The sequence below is a fragment of the Trichechus manatus genome, unplaced genomic scaffold, assembly GCF_000243295.1.
Source record: "Trichechus manatus latirostris isolate Lorelei unplaced genomic scaffold, TriManLat1.0 scaffold00006, whole genome shotgun sequence".
NCBI classification, from domain to species: Eukaryota; Metazoa; Chordata; class Mammalia; order Sirenia; family Trichechidae; genus Trichechus; species Trichechus manatus.
Genome location: NW_004443942.1, coordinates 29,499,373 through 29,507,169, shown reverse-complemented (window position 1 = coordinate 29,507,169; position 7,797 = coordinate 29,499,373).

The window sequence follows — 7,797 nt, the reverse complement described above, 5'->3', positions numbered from 1 at the left end:
CCTTCACCTGAAGTACAATAAAAATATAAAAAGCTAGATACAGAAATACCATACGATCCAGCAATCCCACTCCTAGGAATATATCCTAGAGAAATAAGAGCCGTGACACGAATAGATATATGCACACCCATGTTCATTGCAGCATTATTTGCAATAGCAAAAAGATGGAAACAACCAATGTGCCCATCAGCAGATGAATGGATAAACATAGTATGGTACATACCCACAATGGAATACTATACAACGGTAAAGAACAATGATGAATCTGTGAAACATCTCATAACGTGGATGAATCTGGAGGGCATTATGCTGATTGAAATAAGTCAATCAGAAAAAAAACAAATACTGTATGAGACCACCATTATAAAAACTCATGAAAAGGTTTACACACAGAAATAAACAGTCTTTGATGGGTACGATTGAGGGGAGTGGTAGGGAGGGAAAAACACTAAGTAGACAATAGTAAATGGTAACTTTAGCTAAGGGTAAGACACTACACAATACTGGGGAAGTCAGCACAACTTGACCAAGGTAAGGTCATGGAAGCTTCACAGACACATCTGAACTCCCTGAGGACTGAATTATTGGGCAGTGGTCTGGGGACCATGGTGTCTGGGGACATCTAGCTCAATTGATATAACATAGTTTATAAAGAAAATGTTCTACATTCTACTTTGGTGAGTAACATCTGGGGTCTTAAAAGCTTGTGAGCGGCCATCTAAGATACTCCGCAGGTCTCACCCCGTCCGGAGTATGGGAGAATTAAGAAACTACCACAGCCTCCTCCAGACTGAGTCCAGCACATCTAGATGGTGCCCAGCTACCACCACCGATTGTTCCGACAGAGATCACAATAGAGAAAAATGTAGAACAAAATTATAACTAACTAAAAAACACCAGACTTACTGGTTTAACAGAGACTGGAGGAACCTGGAGAGGCCCCCAATACCCTTTTAACTCAGTACTGAAGTTACTCCTGAGGTTCATTCACCCTTCAACCAAATATTAGACAGGCCCATAAAACAAACAATAATAAACGTAGCTCAACCAAGTATACAAGGCTAAATGGGCACAACAGCCCAGAAGCAAGGACAAGAAGGCAGGAGGGGACAGGAAAGCTGGACAAACAGAAATGGGGAACCCAAGGTGGAGAGGGGGAGAGTGTTGACATGTCATGGAGTTGGCAACCAATGTCACAAAACAATACGTGTATTAATTGTTTAATGAGAAACTAATTTGTTCTGTAAACCTTCATTTAAAGCACAATAAAAAAAAGAAATTAAAAAAAAAACAAAACACTTCCAGCCTCTTCTCATTACCTAATTCCAAAACTACATCCACATTTTAGGTATCTGTTAAAGTACCACCCCACTCTTCTGGTACCAAATTCTGTGTTAGTTATCCAGTGATGCTATAACAGAAATACCACAAGTGAGTGGCTTTAACAAAGAGAAATTTATTTTCGTACAGTTTAGGAGGCTAGACGTCTGAATTCAAGGTGCCAGCTCTAAGAGAAGGCTCTCTCTCCGTCGGCTCTGGAGCAAGGCCCTTGTCTCTTTTGAGCCTCTGCTTCTGGTCAGTCTTCATGTGGCTTGACATCTCTCTTTCCCCATCTCTGTTTGCTAGCTTCCTTGTGTAACCTTTTTTATATGTCAAAAGAAATAGACTCAAGAAACACCCTGCACAAATCCTGCCTCACTAACATAACTCCTTCCCAAATGAGATTATAACCACAGGCATAGAGGTTTGGATTTACAACACAAATTTTGGGGGGACAAAATCAACCCATAACAACTTGTTTTGGTAAATTTAGTTCTAAGTATTTCATTTTTTTGTATGTTATTTTTAAAAAATATTTTCAGATTGTTTATTGATAGCATATGGAAAATAGTAATTGATTTTTGTATTCTGATCTTGTATTCTGAAACCTTGCTGTACTTGTCCATAAGCTCTAATGTTGAATAGAAGTGGGAAGAGTAGACATCCTTGTCTCCTTCCTGTTCTTAGGGGAAAAGTTTTCAGCCTTTCACCCTTAAGTATGATGTTAGCTCTGAGTTTCTATAGATGCCCTTTAGCGGGTTGAGGAAATTTCCTTCTGTCTTTAGTTTGTTTTTGTCTCAAAAGAGCATTGGCTTTTGTCTTTTTTGTTTGTTTGTTTGCATCTATTGAGATGGTAACATGATTTTTTCCCTCCTTTTTCTACTAATTTCTACTAAACAAAACCAAATATGCACTGCAAGTAGGTAGATAGAGAGTAAGAGAGAGAGAACTGAAAATATACTACCAACACATAACCATGATAACAATGAGCAGCAGACTACTTTGAAGTTGAGAAATGAAGAAAGGCTTTTGTACATATTACTTTAGTACTGATAACTATCTAAATTAAAAAATAAAAAAAAAAACAAGGTAGAGAATAAGACATTCAATCCCAAATTGGATGATTGATCATGTAGCCTCCTTGTATATGCATTGATGATACTATCTTATATATTTAGAGTCACAAGAACATTTCCATTTATTTTACTATGCTACTGCATGTCTTTACACATGCCTTTAAACAGCCTAAAGGCAACATTCATCTCTAAGTGCACTATGCACTTTTTCTTTTCTCTCACTCTTTTTTGTTACTGTCAGTTGCAGCATTTGATTCTCTCAGCTCCCCGAGAGTGATATCATTTTTCTATCTTTTATGTGGCCATTAGAGCAGCTGTGTTTATGGAAATCAACTTCTTAGGAAAGTATGGCCAAAAAAGAAGGCATTACTTAATAATGATTGCAATGCATAAGGAACATAAACAGATATTGGTCTATAAAGTGTACAATTGGGCTTTGAATTTACATCTGCTTGGTGTCTAAAAAAGATTAAACAAAGTAATATGGAGAAGATGACATAATAGGCATGTGATACTATATATTTCTAACTTTCTATTTCATGATCTAAAATTGCTTTAAGTTACTCTCTAGCGGTGAAAATCTGTGCTGTATGAAGTTTTGAGTTCATAAGCTGGATAGAGCAACTCAATTTATTTACAATATTTTTCTGGATTTGCAGGGATAAACAAGCAAATCTTTAATAGATTTACTGAGACCTATATCCCCCATAGTTGGCTTTTATTGTGCAGAACTAAAGAGAGAGGCTTCAGATGACAATTCAATTACATTTTTCTTTAGAATAATCATTTTGCACACAAAGAAAAAAGGATTTTGTGTGAATCGACATTTTCTTTTTATCCGTAGATATAATGTGTTTTGGAGAGAAGAGGAAAACGTAAGGACAGTTGTCAAAGTTCGCCTCAAGTCATTTCATTACACAGTCCTCTGCCGATAAATTAAATAAGTGTTCAAAAGCATATCATATCATAATGGACAGTAAGTAATTTATTACAAATGCATAGACCATTGCATCTTTTTCTCAAAAATGTTCTCTTATAATTATTTTTGGTTTTCTATTGTAGGCATAGCATTAATATTTCAAAAATCTATGTCGTTTTATTTATAAATTTATCCCACAGTAATGCATTCATCAGAAGTGTTTGTTACACAAAAAAAAAGCTCAATATAAGTTGTAACTGTGAACATATTTATTAATTATATTTTTGTTATAAGCACATCAATGCTTAATCTCAAAGTTTGGTTAAATAATATCTTTATCACTTAATAAAAATTCCATCTGTTGAGTAACTCCCAATACAAAAAGCAAGAATTGTGAAATAGAATCTTGTACACTATTGAAACCTTCTTTATCCCTACACTCAGCTTCTGGACCTTTATCCCATTCACTTTTACTTATGGAGCATTGCTGTCCTTGATGATGAGCATAAAGAAAACTACTAATAACAATCCCCTTTTATACTCTGCAGACAGGATTGACTCCTGGTGAGATAGTGCCTGGGTCCAAACAGCAAATATTCCTTCTTCGAATGACATGATTACAAGGGCTGCTATTCCCATTCACAGGAGCAATTCCCAGTGGCAGGAGAAATTTCTCAAGTATAAACCTCACAAATCTCCAATTCCTAAGGTTATTATAATATGCAAGCCTCTAGGGTATGTATCTTACTTTGCATCCTGGTGGCACAGTGGTTAAGTGTCTGTCTGCTAACCAAAAAAGGTCAGCAGTTTGAATCCACAGCCGCTCCTTGGAAATCCTATGGAGCAGTTCTACTCTGTCTTATAGAGTTGCTATGAGTTGGAATCGACTCGACAGTAACAGTTTTGGTTTGTTTTTGGGTTTTTTTTTTGCTTAACAAATGTCTTGTTTCAGAGGAAGCATTCACCAGATCAACATCCATGATACCCAAGTAACCTCTTAATACTGAGCATATGTTTGCCTAAATTCGCTGTGCTGAAATTGTTTAGGTATATGATTTCTCCAACTAGAAGAAAGCATGTAACATACCACGCGTTTTTCCTTTTTTTGACTGTAATACACTGTGTTAGTTTGGGTACTTCAGGAAGCAGACACCAAAACATCTACTAGAACAGCAATTAGAAGAGCAAGTGGTTACTGGGGGCAATGTCTATGGACGACAAAGGGGAGAGAGAGCCAGAGTAGAAAAGAAACGTCTTCAGACCACCATGCCAGTCTAACACTTGTAAAAGGAGAAGGAAAGGAAAAAAAAGATTGGGTAGAAAGTGTCCCATACTTTGATACAGCTTAGAGAACGTCTCAGGCAGTTCAAAGGGCAGCTCTATAGCAAAGATTGCCTGAAAGAAATCCTATATTGTGCAGAAATAACCAGATCCTAGCATCACCCCCCATGCTCAGTGATAGGATGGGGCTGTCACAGAAAAGCATGACCTCAACTCAAGAAGCGCAGCAGGGGCCAAATGCTCTTGCAAATGGAGGCTATCAGCTAATAGGTCTACCTGTGGCAGATTCTTGAAGGGAACTCTGAATGGCACAGCTCCATGACTACTATGTGCACCTCCCCTCAAGCCCACATCAAGAATAACCTTTCCTGAAATCTCTGCCTGGTAAAATTCTAGTCGTCCTTAAATTTATCTTAAATGCCGCTCCTATCTACAACTCTTTCCCTAACATTATTAGCATGGTACATCTTCTATACTTATCTCCTTCCGTACCACTTTGTACTCATCATTAGTAGAGCCTATTTTATATTGCATGGTATTTGTGTTTTTAAACATGTTTTAAACAGATAATGAGTCTAGGACAAAGAACCACCCAGGAAGTTAATTTAGATGTCCATAAAAATAAATATGACCTAAATGATGACAATGGTAGTTAGAAGGATTTAAGAAAAATATTAAAACTTCCAATCAGTAGACTAGAAATCCAGTAAGAGTAAAGTTTGCATCCTCTTGAATCTTTATATTCCTAGGAACACTTATCCATTATTTTACACAAACATACACTATTAAGTATTGGTTAGATGGAAATCCAAAAAAATAAAAACCAAACCCCTTGCATCAAGTTGCTTCTGACTTATAGCGACCCTATAGAACAGAATATAACTACCCCATAGGGTTTCCAAGGTGCGGCCGGTGGATTTGAACTGCCAACCTTTTGGTTAGCAGCCATAGTGCTTAACCACTACACCACTGTGGCTCTGAGAGGCAAATCATCATGATTTAAATAATGTATTATATTTCTATTTACTTGATCTCAAATTAAAGTATTTCATGGAATGGAAACATACAGCCTGGTTTGTTCTTCAAGTTCAGGAGCAGGGTTGTATTGACTTTCATTCTCCCTATAGCTAAGAAAATGCTAAATAAATAACTTTTGACTAAACTGACTTATTAAGGAAAAAACTTTATACAACAAATAGCATAGGTTATTATAATTTAAGCGTACTAAATTATGATACTTTGAATTATGGTGTTGGTGAAGAATGTTGAATATACCATGGACTGACAGAAGAACAAACAAATCTGTCTTGGAAGAAGTACAGCCAGAATGCTCCCGAGAAGCAAGGATGGTGAGACTTTGTTTCACAAACTTCGGACATGTTATCAAGAGGGACCAGTCCCTGAAGAAGAACATCATGCTTGGTAAAGCAGAGGGTCATCAAAAAAGAGGAAGACCCTCAACAAAATGAATTGACATAGTGGCTGCAACAATGGGCTCCAACTTAGCAACAATTTTGAGGATGGTGCAGGACAGGAAAGTGTTCCGTTCTGTTGTACATAGGGTCATTATGAGTCGGAACCAACTCGATGGCACCTAACAACAACAGCATGGAAGGCATCAAGGTCTATTGGAAATAATCTGGAAGTTTATATTAAAAAAAAAAAAAAAGCCACACTGAAGTTTGAATCCTGTATCAAACATATGAATTTGATGCTATTTATTCTGAGTATCTGTTTCCTTCTTTATGAAATAAAAATTATTATAACAGACACTAAATTTCTCACATGGTTGGTATGAATCTAAAATGAGATATGTATACAAGAATTATATTATTAAATTATGTCAAAAAAATTATCTGAATAGTGGAATAAGACAGAATGGTTGGCAGTGTATCGTTTCAACAGCATATGAGGACAAAGGCCAACCAAGGGTTATCTTGGCAATGTTCATAGTTCAATTTAATATTTACTATTAATTGAAGCTCACATACTTAAGGAAGTCATGTGTTAACCTGAGATTTTTTTCTGAAAAAAGATGCAAATAATTTCAGTCCAGTTGAACAGTTAACCCTAAATCCTTATGGCCATGTTGGACATTAACTAGTTTTGTATTAAGGCCAGGAATCTTATCCTAACATTGCTTATATATACATAGCTTCTCAAATCCTCTTTGAACTGGTCATAATTTCTGATTGGTCCCTTCACTAATTAATTAATTGAATATAATCATCAATATGTTCATTTTATATATGCATGAGCATTATGGTTTTAACCATTTGAAAATTTATACTTTAACAATTGAAAGGCATCAGACTGGGTTCAAATTCCTGTTCCATCATTTTGTAACTGGCTGACTTTGAGCAAGTTACTTAAACTTTTGTTTTAAAGTTTTTCTTACCTGTAAAATGAGAATAATATTCCTGAATCCATGTGGCTTTTGGAAGATTAACCATTAAAATGCAAGGAAAGTGTTTAGAACATTACCTGGCAAATTAGTCCATGTGGCTTTTTTTGAGAATTAACTGTTATACTGCATGCAAAATGTTTAGAACTTTTCTTGACAAATCAGTGATGTTTCTTCTCCTTTGTTTCCTGCTTCTTCATTTTCTTATATGGGAGTATCTTCCATACAGTTTGAAAATTGTTCCTTAAATATACTATCTTTTGTCAGAGCAACTGTCTATAGATTTTAATAACAATTCACTCGTGTTTTCATTTACTAATTATTCCATCCATCCTACCAAGAAGCATTCTTTAAATAACCCTTGTTTGTTGATTAACTAGGATAAAACATTTTGATATTCCTTTTTTTTTAATCTGTTTACTGTGGTACCTGAGTCACCATAATTGCTTTCTTCCTGGAGTGTGGCTTTTGGCCCAATCAGCAATCTCTTTGGTCTCATGGTATCAGTCATGCATTCACACTTATATTTCAAATTATAGGCAAACAGGCAATACCGTTAACCCCTTTAGCTATTCCCATGACCTTCATGTTTCCGGATCTTACTTACCGGTGTTATGTCATACAACTTATGATGTTGTTGTTAGGTGCCATCAAGTCGGTTCCAACTCATAGCGACCCTATGCACCACAGAACAAAACACTGCCCGGTCCTGCACCGTGCTCACAATCATTGTTGTGCTTGAGCCCATTGTTACAGCCACTGTGTCAATCCATCTCATTGAGGGTCTTCCTCTTTTT